Raw genomic sequence first — 24,303 nt, 5'->3', positions numbered from 1 at the left:
AGATGGGATCCGGTCCTGGAGCGCTGAGCCAGCCTTAGGAGGCATCTGATGGGTAAGAAATGGCGTCCAGATACCCGGATCGTGACATTGTCATCATGGTGAAGGGTGGCCAGAGTGCGGCGGCGGCCAAACTGGAGAAGTATGCCCGACAGCCGTCTGCTCAGTCGGCACCCCCGGCTGGGGCAGACCAGGGCGCGGACGTACAGCCACCTCCTCCTTCCATTCAGCAGGTCCTGGAGGCCATAGCGGCCAGCGAACAGCGTCTGTCGGACAAAATGGAGAAGGTGCAGTGTGACCTGTCCTTATTACGCCAGGATGTCCAGCGGGTATGGGAGAGAGTGGGAGAAACGGAGACGCGGGTCTCTAATTTGGAAGACCTCAGCGGCCCCCTCCAACGGTCTGTCTCTGCGGTTACACAGCAAGTTTCTACACTGCAGAAACAACGTCAGATTCGTGGGCTTGCCTGAGAGGGAGGAGGGGGCACATCCTGAGGAATTCCTGGAATCCTGGCTGACAGAAGCGTATGGCGCCGAATCCTTTACATCCCAGTTTGCAGTGGAGCGGGCGCATCGGGTGCCGTTCCGGCCTTTGCCCCCAAGCGCCCCCCCGCGGACATTTATAGCAAAGTTTCTACATTATAAAGACCGAGACTCTGTTCTGCGCCTGGGTCGCGCGAAGGGCCCTCTGATCCGAAATGGCGTCCGGGTGTCAGCATTTCCAGATTTCGCTGCAGATGTCCAAGGGGAGACTAAGTTCTTCAACACTCCGAGGGAGGCGGCGGCCTGGCTGGACAGCTATGCTCCGGGCGCCCGCCAGCTGGCTCCGGACTGACGCCCAGCTACTTTTCTCCATGGGCCATAAACACGCAAGTATACGTCCGGGGAGTTTCCCCTGGTCATCGTTGTTCTGGACATTGTTGAGCAGTGACTTTACATACAGTATTAAGGGTTTTTTTTCTTTCCCTTTGGGTCTGTTTGCTGCGTATAGCGCTGCCGTAGGTTTTTTTGGGCTACCTGGGTTGGTGGTTTGTTAGGGATATGTGTATGCCACAGTTCGGGGAGGTATACGGGGAGGGGGGATGTTGTGGGGATGCTGTTTATTTTTCTGATCTGTTTATACTTCTGTTTTGTATTGTTTTTTGTTTTTCATATGATTGCTCATTTTTATGCGAGGTGAGGTCGTGCTATTTAAGGGGTTCCGAGTTCCGGGGTAACACTCTGCGGGGGTGGGTGGGTGCCCAGACGATGCTGCTGTTTAGGCTTTCACAGGGCGATGTGTCTCGGACCATGCACGGTGCGACATGTCTGCTTTAAAGATTTTGGCATGGAACGTCCGGGGCATCAATAATAAAGTAAAGCGATCCCTGGTATTTAAAATGATTAAGAAATATGGGCCGGACGTTGTCTGCTTAAGCGAAACTCGTCTGGAGGGAAATAGGCTGCTGTCGCTCCGTAGGCCTTGGGTGGGATGGGCGTATCATTCCTCTCATTCCTCCTCTTCCAGGGGAGTATCGGTAATGATACGGAGAACCGTACAGTTTGAATTGATCACAGTAAGCACTGATCCATACGGCAGATTTGTGTTTCTGGAATGTAAGCTGAACTCCCGTGCCTTTTTTATTTTATCTGTCTACATCCCCCCCCCCATTTTCATATGATGTTCTGCAGAAAGCCGCATCGTTTATTGCTTCATCCCCCCATACTCCTGTTATATGTCTGGGGGATTTTAATAATGTGCTGGATGTCTCCCTGGATAGATGGAGGTCCTCTCGAGGTCCAGGGGCGGGAGGTGGGCAGCCAACTTCTCACTATCACTCTAAGTTTGCGGATGTTATAGATAGTATGCAGTGGGTAGATGTTTGGAGAGTTCGGCACCCTACACTTAGGCAGTACTCATGCTTCTCTGGTACGCATGGCACATTCTCCAGAATCGACCTGGCCCTGGTCTCGCCCGGGCTTTTACCTAATGTAACGGATGTTCATTATGAGGCGCGCGGGGTGTCCGACCACTCGCCCATGTTGTTGTCTCTTGACGTGGAGTGCCGGAGGGGACAGTCTTATTGGAGGTTGCATCCATCCTGGCTGATTCAGTTGGGAGAATGCCCGGATTTAAAGTCCAGGTGGGAGGGCTTTTTTGCGGATAATGTGGGCTCGGCTCCGGTGCATATTGTTTGGGACACATTCAAAGCATACCTGCGTGGCACACTGATTGGTAAAATTGCTACCCGCAAGTTGGAATACAGAGCGACGGAGCGACAGCTTGAGTGTGACTATAGAGATCTAGAGACCAGATACTTGGCGGAGGGCACCTCCGCTCTGAAGGTGCGGTGGATGTCAGCTAAGGAGGCTTGGCTGGCTCACCTCTCCGACAAGAATGCACGCTCCCTCCTGTTTAGGGCAACTAATATTTATATGCAGGCAGACAGGCCGGGTAGTTTATTGGCTCATCTGGTGCATTATGATCGTCCTGGGAATACGATAGTGCAGATGTCTGGCCCTGACGGTTCCATGGTGAGCAATACCCCTGACATAGTACAGCTGTTCCTTTCGTACTTTAGGGAGATTTATGATTCTCAGATGACGTGCTCCGAGGGGGACTTAGATTTGTATTTATCTGGTATACCCCTTCCGGAGCTTTCCCATGAGGCTAGGGCTTCCTTAGATGCGCCCTTGACTTTAGAGGAAGTGACTGCGGCGATAGGAATGTGTCCCGGTGGTAAGTCTCCGGGAAGTGATGGTATTCCCACTGAGCTGTACAAACAGTATGTGCAGTTCTTTGGCCCAAAACTACTTGAGATGTATTCGGATATATTTGCCTCCAATCACCTTCCTCCCTCAATGTCCGAGGAGGTTATTATTGTACTGCCAAAGCCTGGCAAGGACCCCAAACTGATGGAGTCCTATAGACCAATCTCCCTTATCCCTACCGATGCCAAGATCCTGGCTAAAATCCTCGCGGTACGGCTTAACCTGGTTATCCAAACGGTAATACATCGGGATCAAACTGGCTTTATGCCCGGGAAATCCACGTCCATCAATTTGCGTAGGCTCTATACTGTATTACAGGCTCCACACGATTTCCCCTCAGATGCGGTCGTAGTATCGCTGGACGCGGCTAAGGCCTTCGACAGCGTTGGATGGCCCTACTTGTGGGGAGTCATGAAATATATGGGCTTTGGTCCTAATTTCATACAATGGATCAAACTACTCTATCAGAATCCACGTGCCAGGATCTTGGTCAACGGTTATATATCCTCCTCTTTCACCTTGACTAGGGGCACCAGACAGGGATGCCCCCTTTCCCCCGCCTTATTTGCCATAGCCATCGAACCCCTGGCTTGTCTGGTTAGGTCGCACTCGGACATTGGGGGAGTTGTTACGGGCCCCTGCACTGATAAAATAGCCCTTTATGCGGATGACCTGTTGCTGTTCTTACATGACTATGCCGTGGATATGCCTGTAGCGCTGCAGGTCATAGAGACCTTCGGCGGCTTCTCAGGTCTCCGTATAAATTGGTCCAAATCATCTATACTGCCCATCATGGGCTCTCCTCCCCTGGTCCCGAAAATATCCCTGCCACTGTGTTGGACGAGCCAGTTTAAATACCTGGGGATCCAGGTTACTAACGACCCCTCGGACTTTGTGCCCTTGAACCTTGACCCTCTTGTACACATGATTGTACGTAAGTCAAGGGCCTGGTGTAAACTTCCGCTGACAACAACGGGTAGGGTTAGCCTTATTAAAATGATAGTTTTGCCTAAGCTACTGTATGTTTTTTCACAATCCCCTGTGTATGTCTTCCCGCCCTTCTTCAAGAAGTTAAACAGTATATTGACTTCACTAGTATGGGCCAATAAAAGGCCTAGAATTAAGTTGACTACCCTTACTAGACAAAAAGCAGACGGGGGACTGGCCTTGCCTCACTTTCAACTGTACTATTTTGCGGCCCAGCTAGCTCACATTGGCATTTGGTTACGGGGGGGGAGAGGAGGCCGAGTTATGTTGGGCATTTCTCAGGTGCTATTACCCGGACCTTTCCCCGGCGCAGTTATTGGTGGGAGGGAGTGCTTCCCGGTTGTCTCCTCCTATTGTGTTTCAGGCCATGAAGATTTGGCTGGCCTTGACGGGCATGTTTGGATATGATGGTATGGACCCGGATACTCCTCTCTGGCACTCCACGTCGCTTTGTGAGTTGGGGTCTTTGGAGGGCGTGGGGGTATGGGCCCCGTACTCGGTGACTTCCATGCACCAGCTGTATAGCGACGGTGCTCTAAAATCCTTTCAGCACCTGAAAGAGGAGTTTGGTCTCCCGGACTCCTACTTTTACAGGTATTTGCAACTCCGACACGCCCTACAAGCACAGTTTGGGGATTCTTCCCCGGCGCTCCTCCCCTTACCCATTAAGACCTTTTTAAGTGCATTGGGCAGGGTCAAGGTGATATCATTCACCTACTCGTACCTTCTTGCTACAATTCATGCAGACCCGCTCTCAAATCTTCGGGAACGTTGGGAGCACGACTTAGGCCCTATAGATGCGGGGGAGTGGGGGGTTGCGCTGGGGAACTCGGGTCAGGTCACCAAATCACTGCGGTTCCAACAAATTCAATTCTTTATACTGCACAGATCGTATATGACGCCGAGCAGATTGGCCAGATTCGGGGCTGGTGGTGCTGCCACTTGTCCTAAATGCGGGACTGCTGGCGGATCATTCTGGCATCTAGTGTGGGAGTGTCCGTCCTTGCAGGTGTTTTGGGCTGGGGTCGGGTCGATTCTGGAACATACAGGGATACCAAGAGGCATGTTGACTCCGGGATTCTGCATTTTGGGGATGGGAGAGTCTGATTCTGGGCCCCGGTGGGAGGGATTGTATGCTCGTAGCATTTGCGCCCTTGCTAAGGTATGCATAGCGCGGACATGGATGGCCCCACATTCTCCTACGATGTCTGCATTTAAAGCCTTGGTGAATGACACCGTATTGAAAGATCGGTATGTTTATATGAAAAACAATGCTCTCTCCAAATACGGGAAAATTTGGTCCTTTTGGATCAATTCTAGATATTCCACCCCTGCCCTTAAGCTTTGAGACGTATTGCGCCTTATCAGTGCCCTGATTCTCTGGGATGTGAATAGCTGACCTGGCGCCCCCGCCCCCCGTATAGGTATTTATATTATGTGGATTTTGTACCTCGCCTCGCATGACCACGATTGATTTGTTTTAATTTACTTATGCTTTCGTTTTGTTGTTATCATTTATATATTTTATTTATTTTGATAATTATGGTTGTTTTAGGTATCTTTGTTTGGAGTACCAGGCCGTATCTGGCCTTATAGTTGGGGGGTTAATTGAGCTAGTTTGGGGAGAAATGAGAAAATCTATCATGAATGTGTTGGCATTTCTTTTCAGACTTCGAAAATCGCTTTGTGGGTTGTTATTAGATGGCCTTATATCCGCCGGTCATGCTGAAATATGGGTGTATATGGTGTGGCGGGGCTATGCAAATTATAAAAGTTATGTAATGTCACCGGATTTCCCGGCATACACTGAAAAGTCTGTAATTCTTCCATTCTGTTGAATAAAAATACTCTATTCAAAAAAAAAAAATATAGGGGGTACAAACACCAAAATAAGGACTGTTATGGGTGAGGGGTGATGGTGCTGGGAAAGAGGTGCAAGGTCAGAGGCGGAACCAGCGGTGGTGCTAGGGGGCACCAGCCAAAATCTTGCCTAGGGCATCATATTGGTTAGGGCCGCCTCTGCCGATAGTCACAGGATAATTCAGGAGAACAATCTGCTTCATACACTGGACCATAAAGAGGAGTCAGGATAATACTCTGGCAATTTCCTGTAGCCAGGGTGAAGTTTAAGTAAGCAGCCTGTTATGGACAGCTCACTACCTGTGATAGCAGTGATCACATGTGTGCAGGCATAAATTCAATGAAGTGCCATGCTTCCTTTCCCACAGCATAGAAAATGGTGTCAGAATTCAGAATCAGGACGAGGAACGCTTCAGTCAAGGAAGGTATTGCATTATGCGGAATTGGTTAGCATGAGGATTGCGCCAAGTATGGCATTTCGTGACAATTGCTGTCTCAAAAATCTTTTCGAACATCTCCCACATTTTGCAGATGGCAACCTACAGTACTAATAGATAGATGGCACATGGTGCTAAGTTGCCCATCAACGGCATCAGTCATTACTAAGTGTGGAGATCATCAAGCAGTAACCAGAATTCTTCATCATACTGTACAACTACAGATACCACTGGGGATTTCCCTTTCAACTACAAGTATTTGCGGAAAAACCACTGGAGTAGGAAACTTATATTTATTATTATTATTATTATTATTATTAATAATAATAATAATAATAATAATAATTTAATAATAATAATAATTTTATTTATATAGCACTCTTCTCCAGGCAAGGGCAGGGTGTCCCAGCATGGTGGAGGGCGGCACACCAGTGGTCGAATAGCGGAGTGGCCTGGGAAAGTGGTGTGCACTGCAGCAGGGTGGTGAGCCATGCTGATTATCTTCCTCCCGGTGCAGGGGTTCTGACTGCTGGAGAAAGCAGGAGTCACGTGGAGGCGGCAAGATGGCTCTATCCTCTCTAGTCCTCCTGCCGGACCCCTTGTCAGCGATTATCTCAAACTTCTCCACCGGGTTTCTGGACTCCTCGGCAGGTGGCAGTGGGCAGAGCTGGGTTAGGGCAGGGAGCCTGCGGTGCTACTGTGGTCATTGGGTAGCCCATGGTGCTGTGGCGGTTAGTGAGCAGCTTCAGGCCTTTAACGCTGGGGTCACACTCTGGCACCAGGTTTAAAGACTATGCAGTGCTTGGTCCCTGGAGTTCTGGTTGCGGCAGGATGCAGGAGGCAGTGTGGAGCCGTGGATGGGAGCTTTGTGAGCATGTGACCATCCCCGGACCCACTGGAAGCAATGTGTCTCAATCTGTTTATGTACTCAGTTAAGTTGGATAATTTTCCCCCTGATGTATGAATGCATCTTAACTGCTATTTAAAACCAACCTACCTTCCTTCCTTCCTTCTTTAGTTCTTACGGAGAAAATGAATTTAAATAGCCTATAGACTAAAAAACAGGTGGTTCACATACGGAAACCCACTGATTCTGTGTAAACTGCAGAATAAATGTTTTTTCATCATATGCTAACCCCCGATTTAGCTATTTTCTCACAGACTTTACCTTGCAGGCTTGGATTCCAAAACGAGACAAAATTTAATTTCCCCAGCGTTGGATCTCACGTGTTTTGGATTCAAAATAAGTCCCTCCCATTGTGATTCAGGCACCATTTCACACAGTGGGGAGGAAGCTTTAAAAGATTCAAGTGAGCAGTCATTGTTTGACAGTCCCCCACATGCAGAGCCGGCCCTAGGCATAGGCAAACTAGGCAATTGCCTAGGGCATTTGGAATGCCTAGGGGCACAAGCAGCTTCTGCTGATTAAAAGGATATGTGGCATGCCTATATTCTGTGGGTGACTGCGGCTGTATCTGCACATGAAATGCTACATTACAGTGTATTCCTGGAAATTTAGCATTTCGTATGCAGACACAGCCACAGTTGCATTGGTCCTGTGTGATGTAATGTGAATAAGGGACACTATCGCATGATATAATGTGAACAAAGTTGCATTACTGTGTGGCGTAATTTAAATTGGGGGCACTATTGTGTGGCCACGCCCTTTCCCAGCAAGAACATGCCCCTTATTGGGCTGTGCACCGAATGTGCGCACTGTTTCTATTTAAAATATAGGGGGTAGGATGATCAAAATGAAGACTGCTATGGGTGAGTGGGGCAGGGTCAGAAGCGGAACTAATAGTGGTGGTGCTAGGGGGCACCAGCCAAAATTTTGCCTAGGGCATCATATTGGTTAGGGCCGGCTCTGCCCACATGTCCCTAGTTAACCTAATATGCTGACTGAGCTAGATGGATGTAGGCAGTTAGCAAAAATAAGAATTTACTTACCGATAATTCTATTTCTCATAGTCCGTAGTGGATGCTGGGGACTCCGTAAGGACCATGGGGAATAGCGGCTCCGCAGGAGTCTGGGCACAAAAGTAAAGCTTTAGGACTACCTGGTGTGCACTGGCTCCTCCCCCTATGACCCTCCTCCAAGCCTCAGTTAGGATACTGTGCCCGGACGAGCGTACACAATAAGGAAGGATTTTGAATCCCGGGTAAGACTCATACCAGCCACACCAATCACACCGTATAACTTGTGATCTAAACCCAGTTAACAGCATGATAACAGAGGAGCCTCTAGAAAAGATGGCTCACTACAGCAATAACCCGATTTTTGGTAACAATAACTATGTACCAGTATTGCAGACAATCCGCACTTGGGATGGGCGCCCAGCATCCACTACGGACTATGAGAAATAGAATTATCGGTAAGTAAATTCTTATTTTCTCTGACGTCCTAGTGGATGCTGGGGACTCCGTAAGGACCATGGGGATTATACCAAAGCTCCCAAACGGGCGGGAGAGTGCGGATGACTCTGCAGCACCAATTGAGAGAACTCCAGGTCCTCCTCAGCCAGGGTATCAAATTTGTAGAATTTTACAAACGTATTTGCTCCTGACCAAGTAGCTGCTCGGCAAAGTTGTAAAGCCGAGACCCCTCGGGCAGCCGCACAAGATGATCCCACCTCCCTTGTGGAGTGGGCATTTACAGATTTTTGGCTGTGGCAGGCCTGCCACAGAATGTGCAAGCTGAATTGTACTACAAATCCAACGAGCAATAGTCTGCTTAGAAGCAGGAGCACCCAGCTTGTTGGGTGCATACAGGATAAACAGCGAGTCAGATTTTCTGACTCCAGCCGTCCTGGAAACATATATTTTCAGGGCCCTGACAACGTCTAGCAACTTGGAGTCCTCCAAGTCCCTAGTAGCCGCAGGCACTACAATAGGTTGATTCAGGTGAAACGCTGAAAACCACCTTAGGGAGAAACTGAGGACAAGTCCTCAATTCCGCCCTGTCCGAATGGAAAATCAGATGAGGGCTTTTACAGGATAAAGCCGCCAATTCTGACACGCACCTGGCCCAGGCCAGGGCCAACAGCATGATCACTTTCCATGTGAAATATTTTAACTCCACATATTTAAGTGGTTCAAACCAATGTGACTTTTGGAACCCAAAACCTACATTTAGATCCCAAGGTGCCACTGGAGGCACAAAGGAGGCTGTATATACAGTACCCCTTTCACAAACGTCTGAACTTCAGGGACTGAAGCTAGTTCTTTTTGGAAGAACATTGACAGGGCCGAAATTTGAACCTTAATGGACCCCCATTTCAGGCCCATAGACACTCCTGTTTGCAGGAAATCTAGGAATCGACCTAGTTGAAAATTCCTCCGTCGGGGCCTTACTGGCCTCGCACCACGCAACATATTTTCGCCAAATGCGGTGATAATGTTTTGCGGTTATATCTTTCCTGGCTTTGATCAGGATAGGAATGACTTCATCCGGAATGCCTTTCTCCTTCAGGATCCGGCGTTCAACCGCCATGCCGTCAAACGCAGCCGCGGTAAGTCTTGGAATAGACAGGGTCCTTGCTGGAGCAGGTCCCTTCTTAGAGGTAGAGGCCACGGATCCTCCGTGAGCATCTCTTGAAGTTCCGGTTACCAAGTCCTTCTTGGCCAATCCGGAGCCACGAATATAGTGCTTACTCCTCTCCATCTTATAATTCTCAGTACCTTGGGTATGAGAGGCAGAGGAGGGAACACATACACTGACTGGTACACCCACTGTGTTACCAGAGCGTCTACAGCTATTGCCTGAGGGTCCCTTGACCTGGCGCAATACTTGTCGAGTTTTATAAACATGTGGAAGACTTCTGGGTGAAGTCCCCACTCTCCCGGGTGGGGGTCGTGTCTGCTGAGGAAGTCTGCTTCCCAGTTGTCCACTCCCGGAATGAATACTGCTGACAGTGCTATCACATGATTTTCCGCCCAGCGACGAATCCTTGCAGCTTCTGCCTTGCCCTCCTGCTTCTTGTGTCACCCTGTCTGTTTACATGGGTGACTGCCGTGATGTTGTCCGAATGGATCAACTCCGGGTGACCTTGAAGCAGAGGTCTTGCTGAGCTTAGAGCATTGTAAATGGCCCTTAGCTTCAGGATATTTATGTGAAGTGATGTCTCCAGGCTTGACCATAAGCTCTGGAAATTCCTTCCCTGTGTGACTGCTCCCCAGCCTCGCAGGCTGGCATCCGTGGTCACCAGGACCCAGTCCTGAATGTCGAATCTGCGGCCCTCTAGAAGATGAGCACTCTGCAACCACCACAGGAGAGACACCCTTGTGCTTGGTGACAGGGTTATCCGCTGATGCATCTGAAGATGCGACCCGGACCATTTGTCCAGCAGGTCCCACTGGAAAGTTCTTGCGTGGAATCTGCCGAATGGGATTGCTTCGTAGGAAGCCACCATTTTTCCCAGAACCCTTTCATTGATGTACTGAGACTTGGCTCGGTTATAGGAGGTTCCCGACTAGCTCGGATAACTCCCTGACTTTCTCCTCCGGGAGAAACATCTTTTTCTGGACTGTGTCCAGGATCATCCCTAGGAACAGAAGACGAGTCGTCAGAATCAGCTGCGATTTTGGAATATTGAGAATCCAATCGTGCTGCCGCAACACTACCTGAGATAGTGCTACACCGACCTCCAACTGTTCCCTGGATCTTACCCTTATCAGGGAATCGTCCAAGTAAGGGATAACTAAAATTCCCTTCCTTCGAAAGAGTATCATCATTTCGGCCATTACCTTGGTAAAGACCCGGGGTGCCGTGGACCATCCATACGGCAGCGTCTGAAACTGATAGTGACAGTTCTGTACCACAAACCTGAGGTACCCTTGGTGAGAAGGGTAAATTGGGACATGAAGGTAAGCATCCTTGATGTCCCGAGACATCATGTAGTCCCCTTCTTCCAGGTTCGCAATCACTGCTCTGAGTGACTCAATCTTGAATTTGAACCTCCGTATGTAAGTGTTCAAGATTTTAGATTTAGAATCGGTCTCACCGAGCCGTTCGGCTTCGGTACCACAACAGTGTGGAATAATACCCCGTTCCCTGTTGCAGGAGGGGTACCTTGATTATCACCTGCTGGGAATACAGCTTGTGAATGGCTTCCAAAACTGCCTCCCTGTCAGAGGGAGACATCGGTAAAGCCGACTTTAGGAAACGGCGAGGGGGAGATGTCTCGAATTCCAATTTGTACCCCTGAGATATCACCTGAAGGATCCAGGGGTCTAATTGCGAGTGAGCCCACTGCGCGCTGAAATTCATTGAGACGGGCCCCCACCGTGCCTGATTCTGCTTGTAAAGCCCCAGCGTCATACTGTGAGCTTGGCAGAGGCGGGAGAGGGCTTCTGTTCCTGGGAACTGGCTGATTTCTGCAGCCTTTTTCCTCTCCCTCTGTCACGGGGCAGAAAAGAGGAACCTTTTGCCCGCTTGCCCACGAAAGGACTGCGCCTGATAATATGGCGTCTTCTTATGTTGAGAGGCGACCTGGGGTACAAACGTGGATTTCCCAGCTGTTGCCGTGGCCACCAGGTCTGAAAGACCGACCCCAAATAACTCCTCCCCTTAATAAGGCAATACTTCCAAATGCCGTTTGGAATCCGCATCACCTGACCACTGTCGTGTCCATAACCCTCTACTGGCAGAAATGGACAACGCACTTAGACTTGATGCAAGTCGGCAAATATTCCGCTGTGCATCACGCATATCTAGAAATGCATCTTTTAAATGCTCTATAGTCAATAATATACTGTCCCTATCTAGGGTATCAATATTTTCAGTCAGGGAATCCGACCACGCCAACCCAGCACTGCACATCCAGGCTGAGGCGATTGCTGGTCGCAGTATAACACCAGTATGTGTGTAAATACATTTTAGGATACCCTCCTGCTTTCTATCAGCAGGATCCTTAAGGGCGGCCATCTCAGGAGAGGGTAGAGCCCTTGTTCTTACAAGCGTGTGAGCGATTTATCCACCCTAGGGGGTGTTTCCCAACGCACCCTAACCTCTGGCGGGAAAGGATATAATGCCAATAACATTTTAGAAATTATCAGTTGTTATCGGGGGAAACCCACGCATCATCACACACCTCATTTAATTTCTCAGATTCAGGAAAACTACAGGTAGTTTTTCCTCACCGAACATAATACCCCTTTTTGGTGGTACTCGTATTATCAGAAATGTGTAAAACATTTTTCATTGCCTCAATCATGTAACGTGTGGCCCTACTGGAAGTCACATTTGTCTCTTCACCGTCGACACTGGAGTCAGTATCCGTGTCGGCGTCTATATCTGCCATCTGAGGTAACGGGCGCTTTAGAGCCCCTGACGGCTTATGAGACGTCTGGACAGGCACAAGCTGAGTAGCCGGCTGTCTCATGTCAACCACTGTCTTTTATACAGAGCTGACACTGTCACGTAATTCCTTCCAACAGTTCATCCACTCAGGTGTCGACCCCCTAGGGGGTGACATCACTATTACAGGCAATCTGCTCCGTCTCCACATTTTTCTCCTCATACATGTCGACACAAACGTACCGACACACAGCACACACACAGGGAATGCTCTGATAGAGGACAGGACCCCACTAGCCCTTTGGGGAGACAGAGGGAGAGTTTGCCAGCACACACCAGAGCGCTATATATATATACAGGGATAACCTTATATAAGTGTTTTTCCCCCTTATAGCTGCTGTATTGTTTATACTGCGCCTAATTAGTGCCCCCCTCACTTTTTTAACCCTTTCTGTAGTGTAGTGACTGCAGGGGAGAGCCAGGGAGCTTCCCTCCAACGGAGCTGTGAGGGAAAATGGCGCCAGTGTGCTGAGGAGATAGGCTCTGCCCCCTTTTCGGCGGCCTTATCTCCCGTTTTTCTGTGTATTCTGGCAGGGGTTAAATGCATCCATATAGCCCAGGAGCTATATGTGATGCATTTTTTGCCATCCAAGGTGTTTTTGTTGCGTCTCAGGGCGCCCCCCCCCAGCGCCCTGCACCCTCAGTGACCGGAGTGTGAAGTGTGCTGAGAGCAATGGCGCACAGCTGCAGTGCTGTGCGCTACCTTGTTGAAGACAGGACGTCTTCTGCCGCCGATTTTCCGGACCTCTTCTGTCTTCTGGCTCTGTAAGGGGGCCGGCGGCGCGGCTCTGGGACCTATCCATGGCTGGGCCTGTGATCGGTCCCTCTGGAGCTAATGTCCAGTAGCCTAAGAAGCCCAATCCACTCTGCACGCAGGTGAGTTCGCTTCTTCTCTCCTTAGTCCCTCGATGCAGTGAGCCTGTTGCCAGCAGGTCTCACTGAACATAAAAAACCTAAAACTAAAACTTTTCACTAAGCAGCTCAGGAGAGCCACCTAGTGTGCACCCTTCTTGTTCGGGCACAAAAATCTAACTGAGGCTTGGAGGAGGGTCATAGGGGGAGGAGCCAGTGCACACCAGGTAGTCCTAAAGCTTTACTTTTGTGCCCAGACTCCTGCGGAGCCGCTATTCCCCATGGTCCTTACGGAGTCCCTAGCATCCACTAGGACGTCAGAGAAACATTAAATTTTATTTTTTATAGTGCAGGAGGGAACATCTATATATCACTTGCATTTTGGCTAAGTGTGTCACACTGGTGCTGTAACTTAACTGCAGCACCTTGGTGTACAGCACACTGTTGGTGTTTTGTTTTGTCACTGCCTGGTTCTCCTAATACAGGGGCAGCATTAACCCGTGGTGCACAGTGCACACTGCTGGGGGGTTTTGTCACTGCCCGTAGTGCAGCATTAACCCTTTATTGGTGTACACTGGTGTGTGCCATCATTACTATAATTATATAAGCGTCGTGATTCGCAGCAGTGTGTACAAAAATTTATATAAAAAATAAAACTTTTGTTTTTTGTACAACTTGTTTGTGTTCTTTAAAACTCAGTAGGTGCTGTGCCACTGCATTAATATATGTGAGTCCGCAGTGTGAGGTGCCATGACCAACTGCGTTAATAATTATAAGCATTGAGTTAATATGGATCACGATCAGTTGATAAAAGAGCAGGAGCAACAACCAATTACTAGTGCTGTGGCTGCAGCCAGTTATGATAGTACTACATCTACTAAAGGTAGTCCAGGCGGCAGCAAGTTTAGGAAAGGGCACCTGAAATCAAAATCTTTCACAATGTTAAAAAAAGTTGTAGAGGGGTCACATTAAATACTGAAAAATTAGTGGCCAAAAAAAAGAACCCTAAGGATGAAGAACAAACTGTGTGTTTACAAATCCCTGAAGTTTAAAGGTGTCCACGTTAGCTATGTGTGAATCTGACATTTCTCACACATTTCTCATAGAGGAAGCCTCTTCTCCTTCCACCATTTCTGTACCATCTGCAAATGTGGGGATGAGCAGTACAAGTAAAAACTGGTGATAATGACATTATAGAAATTGAGGATGCTAGTGTGGAAGTGGAACAGGATGTGTGGGATATTAATGTATTATCTGAACGATGATGAGGATGAGGATGATGTTGTTTGTGTAAGTCAGCCACCAGTGGCAGCAATACTTGCCTGTGATAAAAACAAAGCCATTGTGATGCCTGGGCATAATCTTAAAAAAGCCACCTCTTAGGTGTGGGATAATTTTTACCCATATCCTGCAACATTTGTGAAGGCATCTGCTCCAACATTAGTAGAGGTAAGGACGTTAACCATCTATGCACCTATTCCATGTTATGTCATTTGTGGCAAGTTCATGAAATTTATTAGACAAAATTATAATAATTTGTAAAATACTAAAAAGCAGTCCAGTAACAGCTACCAGCAGTTTGGTCAAGCCCATGCAATCTCCACCACCAACATCCTCCGCATCAACCACTTCATAAGTAATTAGAGGTAGTCCTTAAAAAAATGGTTTGTGGGGTCCCAAACAAACCAATCACTTCAATCCCTATTGCTGAAGTGCATGGTTTGTTAAACTGTGCATGTCCTTTTTAATATCCAACAAAAGGATCAGTGGGCATATCCAGGGACAATTCCATCTTGCTCTGCTTTTCTTTTCTTCCACTGCTGTGTGGCAAAGTTTCATAGATATGCTATAAACTGCTGTGTATTTGTGCCGCTGTTCTGTTGCTTAGTAACCAGCCTGATCACTTCAGCCTCTGGCCAATATTGATGAAAACAATACTGTAAGCTGTGAGGTGGTCAAACTTGACTGGTAGTGACTGCAAATGAATGTTATTGAGGTAAATAATAATGTAGGAATAAAAAAGGCCCAAATTAAGTAATTATAGATATTTTTTATCATTTAAAAAAATTTTTTAATACAAATACAAAACCAAAACAAACAAGGGCAGTTTTGGCAAAACCAAAGCTCAATTATGAATTAGAACCAAAAACAAAACACGGGGTCGGCACACATCTCTAATTCAGTGTGACCCTGCTCCTCTGGTGCCAGCTCCTGCTGTCGACACCACAATTTTTGCAGCCACTCCTTCATGTTTCTCTATCAGCGCCCTCATAGTGCTCCGGTTCTCATTGCTGACAGCTGGTCGTCCTCCCTGCACCTGCAGCTTTCTTGATCGCAGTGGTGGCCTGGCTGTCTCTGTCTGTACCGATACACGTAGCTCCTTCACAGCAACAGCACTCCTGTCTCTCTCTAAAGCCCTGGAAACCACCTAGCGGTACCTTCTGCCCAGGGTTCCCACTGGGTTCTCCTGCCTCCTTTGAGGGTCTCAGAACCTGGCAGCTACCAGGGATCACATCAGCAATATATCTTAGTGTGTGACACCCTCTCTAATGTGTATTGCTGCTGTTTTTATTTGTTTTTATTTAAAGAAGGAAAAAATGAGCACAGGCAGGGCAGGATGCATCATGTATCGCAACTAGATTGTGATACAGTCCATCCCTAATCGCATGCATGCAGGGTTTTTCTAATGTGATATGATGATTATTTAGCTGTCATGACAGCTTTTTTGATGTAGGGTTGTCCTAATGTAGTGTCTCAGGGGACTTACCACAAAGGGCAATGCCATTTATAGATGCCATTGCCTATCGGGCTTAAACCATGGAAAGTTGCACTGTCAGGAGCTTTAATGCATATGGGCAAATTACAGCCCCATAGAAGTCAATTGCGCTTGCTGTACCACAGGTCTGCTGTAGATATCTCCGATATCCATGGTGGACCTTTTTAATAGATATGGGGATGCATATGTATTTTGGTAAACCTCAGAAAACTGTACTTTTCTGAGATTTTATTGCATTTTTAATAATGATACATCCTGCCCCAATTTGATCTTTGCTCTAATTCCTTAGTCTCACATTTATTTTACAAACCATAAAACTGTTATGCTAGGTGCACACTGCAATAATCGGACCATTCAGCCAACTCTCATCTGGTTGGTCTGATTATTGCACCGTGTGTACACAGCATCTGGGGCAAAATTTACTAAAGTTCGATTTTGGTGATTCAAAGGATTTGTATTCTGTTTCAATTCAATTTCCATTCAATTTGGATTGAACAGATTTACTAAAGCCCAAATCGAATGTTAAATCGATTCTATTTGCAGATTCAATCCATATCCAAATAGAAATCAAATTTCTAAAAAAATAGATGTTTTACCATGAAAATCCCCTAATTTACTAAGGTTTGATTTGAAATGGACCTCCAAATCGAATCTCAAATCTCCAAATGTTTAGAATGATCCAGGACATTCGATTTTGGCTTCTAAACCCATTCTAAAGATAGGAAAATAATCGTGATGACTTTTTAAGTACCCAAAAACACATAGGAGGTCATTCCGAGCTGTTCGCTCGCAAGGCGATTTTAGCAGTATTGCACACGCTAAGCCGCCGCCTACTGGGAGTGAATCTTAGCTTCTTAAAATTGCGAACGATGTATTCGCAATATTGCGATTACAAACTTCTTAGCAGTTTCAGAGTAGCTTCTGACTTACTCGGCATCTGCGATCAGTTCAGTGCTTGTCGTTCCTGGTTTGACGTCACAAACACACCCAGCGTTCGCCCAGACACTCCCCCGTTTCTCCAGCCACTCCCGCGTTTTTTCCGGAAACGGTAGCGTTTTTTCCCACACGCCCTTAAAACGGCCTGTTTCCGCCCAGTAACACCCATTTCCTGTCAATCACACTACGATCGCCGGAGCGAAGAAAAAGCCGTGAGTAAAAATACTATCTTCATAGCAAAATTACTTGGCGCAGTCGCAGTGCGGATATTGCGCATGCGCACTAAGCGGAAAATCACTGCGATGCGAAGAAATTTACCGAGCGAACGACTCGGAATGAGGGCCATAGAGCACTGTGAAAGTAGCAAAAATAGATGCCCAAGGCAATTGTATGATGTGCACCTACCTATACCATGCAAAACAACACCTGACTGGCAAAACTCTGGAGAAACATTCTGAGTACTGCAGCCTCATGAGTTGAGTACTGCACAAATTTAGACTTTTAGGCAAATTTACAGTAAATTATGACGAAATTACCAAAAAACAAGAGTAAAGTAAGTGCCTATCCAGATTCTGTCTATGATGATTATATCCTCATCAACTCATCCCTGTCTGTCTGAAATTTTGTTGGACAAATTGAAGAGGGATGGTTGTTGTATAAGATAGCAGTAATTGTAACTTTAAAAAAATAAAATAAAGAGACACATGTGAACACCCAATCCTTGTCAGAATGCATGTTTGTTTGTTTCTAATACTATTTTTACAAAATTATTTTTATGTCAAAATTTACTAAATTCTTCTTTCTCATACGTCCTAGAGGATGCTGGGGACGACATCAAGACCATGGGGTATAGACGGGATCCGCAGGAGACATGGGCACTCTAAAGACTTTTCATTGGGTGTGAACTGGCTCCTCCCTCTATGCCCCTCCTCCAGACCTCAGTTTTAGAAATGTGCCCAGGTCGACTGGATGCACTCTGAGGAGCTCTACTGAGTTTCTCTGAAAAGACTTATGTTAGGTTTTTTATTTTCAGGGAGATCTGCTGGCATCAGACTCCCTGCTTCGTGGGACTGAGGGGGCAGAAGCAGAACCAACTTCCTCAGAGTTTCATGGCTCTGTTTCTGGCTGACAGGACACCATTAGCTCCTGAAGGGAACGCTAGCCATGTCTAGATGCTCACTCCCACAGCATGCCATCACCCCCCTCACAGAGCCAGAAATCAGAAGACAGGTGAGTATGAGAAGAATGATCTTCAATCAAGTAAGTGACGGCTGAGGTGCGGCGCGGCTGGCGGGAGCGCAGCGTGCCATTGCTGCCCACACACACAAGCACTGAAGGATGCAGGGAGCCGGGGCGGGGGGGCACTCTGGGCAGCAAGAAAGATACCTCAAACTGGCTAAAAGGGGGCATAAGATGCCCAGGCACAGCCCTACCCCTGCCAGTATAAATATTATGAAAAGTTTCTGAGGTAAAAAGGGCGGAGCTTCTTCCTCAGGCAGCCAGCACACTACTCAGCGCCATTTTCTCTCTCTCCTCAGACTGCAGAAAATACACTGGTCCTCTCCTCCACTTCTGACAAGTACAGGGTGCTATAAAGGGGGGGCACAAAGCGATTGTGGTGCATTTGATAGTGTATATTACTATTTAAAAGCGCTTTTGGGCTGTGGACATACTGTGTTCGCAGGCAATACTGGCGCTTGGTTTGTGAACTGACTGCTCCTATCCTGTGTCCCTTTGACAGATTTTACAGTGGGTCTGTCCCCAAAATAAGTCCCAGTGTGTCTGTGAGTGTGGTGTACACGTGTGAGGCATGTCTTAGGCAGGGAGTTCCTCCCCGGAGGAAGCCATTTTAGGGACACAGAGTTGTAATGTGGTGGCGCTACCGGCACACAAAGAGCCTGCATGGGTGAAAGAGCTACGTGACAGTATGCATCTGATTAACCGTAGATTGGATAAGTCTGAATCTAAGGCTGCATGCTGGAGAAAATCTGTGGAATATGTGATTTTTCAGGATGCTGTTATTCCTTATGCGGGCAGCCCCTCTGGGTCACATAAGAGACCATTTGCAAATGTTGCAAACACTGATACCGACACGGATTCTGATTCTTATGTCGACGATAGTGAATCCAGAGACATAGATCATAAATTGGCAAAAAGTATACAATATATGATTGTGGCTATAAGGGACGTGTTGGAGGTTACAGAAAGCACTCCTGTACCTCAGGAGAATGCTTATTTATGTAAGGAAAAGAAATCCAAAGTCACGTTCCCTTCTTCACACGAACTAAATGCTCTGTTTGAAGGGATGTCGGTGAATCCTGATAAAAAATTTCGTATTCCCAAAAGGATTCACATAGCTTATCCTTTCCCGGTTGAAGACAGGAAAAAATAGGAGTCACCCCCTGTGTTAGACAGTGCACTTTCCAGGTTGACAAAGAAGGTAACACTCCCTGCTCCTGGCACGGCTTCTCTTAAAGAGCCGGCAGACGACAAAATGGAAACGACATTGAAATCCATTTATGTTACCAATGGTACACTGCTCAGGCCCACTATTGGCTGCGCATGGGTGAGTCGCGCTATTGAAAAATGGTCAGAAAGCGTGTCATCAGAAATTGACACGATTGATAAAGATGAGATACTCCTTAAGTTAGGGAATATCAAGGACGCTGCCGCCTACATGCTGGAAGCAATGAAGGATATTGGACTCTTGAGTTCACAAGCCACTACCATGGAAGTATCGGTTAGGCGGGCGTTATGGATTCGCCATTGGAACGCGGATGCAGATTCTAAAAGAAACATGGAGGCTCTTCCATATAAAGGTGAGGCCTTATTTGGCGATGGCCTGGATGCGCTAGTCTCGGCGGCTACCGCAGGTAAGTCAACATTTTTGCCCTCTGCGCCTGCATCGGCAAAAAAGACCTATCACCCGCAAATGCAGTCCTTTCGGCCCAATAAATACAAAAAGACGAGAGGTTCCCCCTTCTTTGCAGGAAGGGGAAAGGGAAGGAAGCCCACACCGGCTCCTGATTCCCAAGAGCAAAAGTCTACCCCTAATTCTGCCAAATCCCCAGCATGATGCTGGAACTCCCTTGCGGGAGGCCGCTCGGGTGGGGGCACGTCTCAAACTCTTCAGCCAGGATTGGATTCTGTCTGGCCTGGACCCCTGGGTGTTGCAAATAGTATCCCAGGGATACAAACTAGAGTTTCAAGACGTTCCCCCATGCCGATTTTTCAAATCGACCTTGCCAGCTTCTCCGCCAGAGAGAGAAGCAGGAATAGTGGCAATCCAAAAAAAAAGATGGAATCACTTCGGGCGGTGATTGCCAGTCTGGAGGAGGGGGACTACTTGGTGTCGGTGGACATAAAGAATGCTTACCTGCATGTTCCCATTTATCCTCCTCACCAGGATTATCTGAGATTCGCGATTCAGGATTGCCATTACCAATTCCAGACGTTACCTTTCGGTCTCTCCACGGCACCGAGGGTATTCACCAAGGTGATGGCGAAGATGATGGTCCTCCTTCGTCAGAAAAGAGTCAATATAATCCCTTATCTGGACGACCTCCTGATAAAGACGAGATCCAGGGAGCAGTTATTACAAAACATATCCCTCTCCCTGTCAATACTCCAACAACACGGGTGGATCATAAATTACCCAAAGTCACAGTTGGAACCGACGACAAGGTTGTCTTTCCTCGGGATGATTCTGGACACAGAAGTTCAGAGAGTATTTCTTCCACTGGAAAAGGCTCTGGAAATCCAGAAAATGGTAAAACAGATATTGAAACCATCAAGTGTGTCGATCCATCAGTGCATTTGGTTGTTGGGGAAGATGGTAGCGGCCTACGAGGCCATATAGTTTGGCAGGTTCCATACCAGAGTATTCCAGTGGGACCTGTTGGACAAGTGGTCGGCGTCACACCTACACATGCACAGAAAGATAATCCTGTCGTCAAAAACCAGGATTTCACTCCTGTGGTGGTTGCACAGCTCTCACCTGCTAGAGGGACGCAGGTTCGGCATTCAGGACTGGGTCCTAGTAACCACGGATGCAAGTCTCCGAGGCTGGGGAGCAGTCTCTCAGGGAGAAAACTTCCAGGGACGTTGGTTACATCAGGAAGCCTGCCTTCACATAAACGTGCTGGAGCTAAGAGCCATTTACAACGGCCTTCAACAAGCGGTACATCTTCTTCAAGACCGTCCCGTGCAGATCCAGGCGGACAATGTAACAGCAGTCGCATACATAAGCAGGCAGGGTGAAACGAAAAGCAGAGCGGCAATGGAAGAGGCGACAAAAATCCTCCGCTGGGCAGAAAAAACATCTACAAGCTCTGTCGGCAATATTCATTCCGGGAGTAGACAACTGGGAAGCAGACTTCCTCAGCAGACACGATCTCCATCCAGGAGAGTGGGGCCTCCACCAAGAAGTCTTTGCAGAGGTGACAAGTCTTTGGGGAGTTCCTCAAATAGACATGCTGGTGTCTCGTCTCAACAAGAAGCTTCAGAGATACTGTTCCAGGTCGAGAGACCCTCAAGCAGTAGCAGTGGATGCACTGGTGACCCAGTGGGTGTTTCCGTCAGTGTATGTTTTCCCTCCACTTCTGCTGATCCCAAAAGTACTCAGGATCATAAGAAAGACAAGGGTTTGAGCAATCTTCATTGCCCCAGACTGGCCAAGAAGGGCTTGGTACCCAGATCTTCAGCAGTTACTCATAGGAGATCCTCGGCCTCTTACTCCTCGGGAGGACCTGCTGCAGCAGGGGCCGTGTGTGTACCAAGACTTACCGCGGCTACGTTTGACGGCATGGCTGTTGAGCGCCGTATCCTAGCCAGAAAGGGTATTACTAAGGAGGTCATCCCCACCCTTATTCAGGCCAGAAACGGAGTAATGTCAAAACATTACCACCGTATTTGGAGAAAATATGTGTCTTGGTGTGAATCTGTGGAGATGTGTCCTGTTTTACAGGACACATTTCACCTGCGGGAGGGCGTCTCTGACATTGCTGGGACAGCTTGTCTGTCCCTAGCGCCTGTCAGTGTGCAGGAGCGGCGGGTGTCCGGTGCAGGGATTACACTTTTCCCTGCACCGGATCGGAGGCTGCGGAGGCGTTCAAATGTTGGCGCCCTCCGGGAGCCAATCGCGGTGGCCAATCAGAAACGGGCGCGGTGAGCCAATCGGCGCTCGCCGCGTCACAGGCCACGCCCCCGGCGTCTGATGTCAGACCCCGGGCGGGAGCTGAAGAGGCCGGGCGCGCGGAGGAGCGCGAAAGAAGATGCCAGGCGGGAGAAAAAGACCAGGAGCGCGTGGAAGAGCGCGGAAGAGCCGGACGGGGAGCCGAGGCGGCGTGGACGAGGAAGAAGACGGCGGCCGTGGGGAGAAGAGCTCCAGTGGCCGCTGAAGAGGCCGGAAGATGTCGGCCTCCTGAAAGAAGATGTCCAGCGGCGGCTGGACTCAGAAGGGCGGCGGAGATCCCAGGATCAGGTGAGGCCTCAGTGAGGCTACTCTCACCCCCTCCCCTTTTCCTCCCTAGACCATCAGGGACGGGCAATAGGCCCGGGGGCACAGTTCAGGCAGTAGGCCTGTTGCGCAGATAGGAGTTTGGGGGTCACCATCTGAGTCGGTGGTTTGGGCGTTAGGCCCAAGCCACCTAAACAGCGTAGTAGGCGGGCAGTAGGCCCGAGGGGCAAAAACAGGCAATAGGCCTGGGGGACAAATAGAGGGCATTAGGCCCTAGTTTGGTTGGCCGCTGCTAGGGATATAATAAGGTGACCCTGGGTACTAGGCCCAGGTCACCCAACGGGTGACAAGTTAGGCGGGCGCTAGGCCCGTGGGTGTTGTCAGGCTTCTGGCCTGTGGGCAATTAGGGGCGCTAGGCCCAGTGAATAAGTGCCCCCCCCCAAGGTGAATAAAGGTGGCACTGGGCACTAGGCCCGGGCCACCCTGAAGTGTTTAGGTGGGCAGGCTGTGTGGCGCCCCAGCGGTAGGTAGGGATTTAAAGGGACAGCACCGTGGGATCTTGTAATCCGATATTGTGATGTATGTTGTTACCGTGCAGGGCAAAGTGTCTGTTTGTTTTAAGTTTGTACATAGTTGTGTTGCACCACCCACACGAGCTAGTTTGAGGGCTCTGTTTATGTAGCTAGTGTAGCGGACGCACACTAGGGTAGTTCTTGGCCCTGCACGGCTGTTTTCTCTTTACCTCCTTACAGGGACCTGTAAGTGGAGAAGATTGGAGTGCAAGACTTGTAACGGTGAGTAGCATCTGTGTACGTTTGTCCCTTGTCTGTCCCCGAGCGTCGGAATAGGGATTGCTCACGGACGTGAGAATCCCCTTCATCACACTACGCGCGAGAGTGCGAGTGTGTGAAATCTGGGTGGCTGAGGCTTTGTGCCAGTGATGACCTTTCACCCAACCGGTGAAGGTCGCCGTCACCCCTGGGGTATCCCCTTTTCCAGTGGAAGAAGGGTTGATACCCCCCTTAAGGTAGACTATTTTCACCTCAGCTCGGTCGTCGGTCAGCTCCGAGAGGGAATCGCCGTGTCCGGATCCGACTTAAGATTGCCAGGTCCGTTGAAGGTTCCGGTACCTGAAGGTGAGAGAGAGCGGCGCCTGGTGAGTACCGAAACTACACCTGCACGGCAGCAGGCAACACCACACGCACCGCCGCCCTCTTACAAATCCAAGAAAGCTCCTACGGAAGAGTTTCACTTAGGACGTTTTCTCCATTTTTTGCAGGATCAATCAAGGTCCAAATTTCGGCCTTGTCAGTGTTCTTCCAAAAACAATTGGCCTCTCTTCCAGAGGTTCAGACCTTCGTGAAAGGGGTTCTGCACATCCAGCCTGCACCAATGGACCTTAACGTGGTATTGCAGTTCCTTCAATCGGATTGGTTTGAGCCTTTACAAAAGATAGAGTTGAAGTTTCTCACTTGGAAAGTGGTGATGCTTTTGGCATTGGCATCCGCAAGGCGGGTGTCTGAATTGGGGGCCTTGTCTCACAAGAGCCCTTACCTGATTTTCCGTGAAGATAGGGCAGAGTTGCGGACTCGCCAACATTTTCTTCCAAAGGTGGTTTCTGCTTTTCACATAAACCAACCTATTGTGGTGCCAGTAGTTACTGACACATTCACTGATTCAAAGTCTCTAGATGTGGTTAGATCTTTGAAAATCTATGTTGCTAGAACAGCGCATATACGGAAAACAGAGGCTCTGTTTGTCCTGTATGATCACAACAAGATTGGCTGTCCTGCTTCCAAGCAGACTATTGCACGTTGGATTAGAAATACAATTCAGCAAGCTCATACTACGGCTGGATTGCCGTTACCGACGTCGGTAAAGGCCCACTCAAC

Source organism: Pseudophryne corroboree, chromosome 2, assembly GCF_028390025.1.
Source record: "Pseudophryne corroboree isolate aPseCor3 chromosome 2, aPseCor3.hap2, whole genome shotgun sequence".
Classification (NCBI taxonomy): Eukaryota; Metazoa; Chordata; class Amphibia; order Anura; family Myobatrachidae; genus Pseudophryne; species Pseudophryne corroboree.
This window is presented reverse-complemented; position numbering follows the sequence as displayed.